The sequence below is a fragment of the Dendroctonus ponderosae genome, unplaced genomic scaffold (assembly GCF_020466585.1).
Source record: "Dendroctonus ponderosae isolate FM_Combo_2020 unplaced genomic scaffold, Dpon_F_20191213v2 Dpon_F_20191213_10, whole genome shotgun sequence".
NCBI classification, from domain to species: Eukaryota; Metazoa; Arthropoda; class Insecta; order Coleoptera; family Curculionidae; genus Dendroctonus; species Dendroctonus ponderosae.
Genome location: NW_026017111.1, coordinates 1,927,252 through 1,929,429, shown reverse-complemented (window position 1 = coordinate 1,929,429; position 2,178 = coordinate 1,927,252).

Here is a 2,178-nt window from a genome sequence, read left to right as displayed (position 1 = left end):
ATGCAAAGGTAGATTTTCGGTTTATGCCGCTTTTGAAGAACACATTTGATCATCAGAGCTTCTGTGCCTCTTTTGAAGAGTAGCAGGTTGCTTGACCTAAACGCTTAAATGCCTTTTGCGTTGGCTTCTAAATGGAACTTTGAGTTTGGGTTTTGTATTCGTCCCTGGCGCTTCTTTAAGATGTGAGCGGCAACCCGCAAGTGCGCTTGTGTTGCATTTGCAATTTCCCAGCAAAAAAATCGAATTTCAAAACATCCTGATTTAACCGAAACTTCCTCAATAGGTAGGGACAAAGTAGGGACCATTATGGGTCGAATGGTGGGCATTTGGAGGCTTATCTTATCCTAGCTGTTGTAGCGAACTCACCATCATCTTTAGGCGATGGAGGACAGTTCGATGCGTAGGATCCTAAATGGTATCCGGTATACGAATTCTGATGCATCGGAGGAAACGGATAGGCGCCAAGGGCGCCTCTTGGGCTCGGAAAGCCCGTATCGTGGGCACCTGGGGGTCCTGAATGCGCATTTCCCGCCGGCGAATTAAAGTGGTGCTGATAGGATGTCCGTAAGGGACCGTAACCGTGCTGTTGGAGCTCGATAAAAGCACTTTTCGATACTGGCGTAGAGTTGCTGGAGTCGTGAGGGGTGGGAGGACCCAGATGAGGCTCGCCCGACATCGTAGGAGTCCCTGGCGGATCCTCGTTTGGTCCCCCGAACGGGGACCCGAGATCCGTGAAGTTTAACGTTGTGAAAGGTTTGTTTTCCACTTTGATGAAATTCGGAGGCGTCTTGAATAAACTGGGAAATGCCCAGCAGCTCACTGCGCAAACTGTAACACACTAGCAATTAAGCCGGGAAACCAAGTCACCAAAAGAGACCCGATTGTCGTCCGCTGATAAAAAGCGCACAAAGTCACTAACTGTATCCGAAACCAATAAAGTCACGGCAATTGTCGAGGAAAAACGAATAAACAAATCGCATCAAAATATCGAAATTACTTTAAACAGTTAATAACATTAATCGAAAGACCCGAAAGCAATTTAGCGTATTCAACTGCGATAATACGTGTAATTCACACTATAATTGAGTAAAAACTATTTGAAGATTAACCCGAAACCAAATTACACGAAATTGAGCGCATATGTCGTTTTTTTACGTCGAAAATTGATCGTTCAAAACCAACCATCTACTTCCTACGAGCGTAGGGACTATAATGAAGAATAATCATATAATAGTCGGCTTGGGACGCCTAGTTGCACCTTTCAACCGGCAGGTTTCGCTACCATTCAGCGCTACATCGAGGCTACGCCGCCTCGAACGTTTTTCATTGGTTTGGAGTCGCGTTACGAACCGATCGGGGACTTGTTATTACCAGATTTCAGGCCGAAAAGGCGGGACTCTTTCCAACATTATCACGCCCTTGCAGACTTCAAGGCGCTCGCTTTTTAGGTTAAGTCTCACAGAACTTCTCGCTATTAACATATTGTTGCCGCTTTGCATACTTGCGGTATTCCATAACAGTGCAAATAAAGTGAACAGAATATCAACCAACTAACCAAACAACGCTTAAAACTGCTTGGCATCAGTTGGCGATTTTCGGGGGTTTTGTCCAATTGAGCCGGACGTTTCGCTAGACCGCATGGCTAGCATCTTCAGTGTTGGACTTCCAGTCTTCGGACTAAACGGAATAAATTTATTTGGTTTTTGGGCCAAATGCGAAGCTGAAATTGGTTGTTGTTAGAGAAACTTTCAATCTTTTCAGAGCGATGTGGAAAGGGAGTTTTCCAAATATTTTTTTGCAAACTTTTGCTCCCCCTGACGGTTTTTCAAGATAATCTTAATTACCCACTTTCGGTAAAAAACTGAATAACACTATTTGGTTTTTGTGCCATATTCGAGGCTGAAAATGGTTTTCTAAAGTTCCCTGCAGACCGATGAATGAGGCGACTTTTCTAGCAAAATTAATTTTGTAATTTCTGTCTGAAAATATCCCATTATTGTCAGAAAATCATCAGAAAATAATGGGTTTTTTGCGTTTGCCATTATAAAACTTTTAGTTTTGTGATCGGTTTTGGAGGAAACCGGGTTTTCGGGGAAAAAACGGCAGGAATTTATTTTCCTTTTGTCTCGAATTCAACCCTGAAAAGTTTTTGTAAATTTTTACAAAGCTATAAATTTA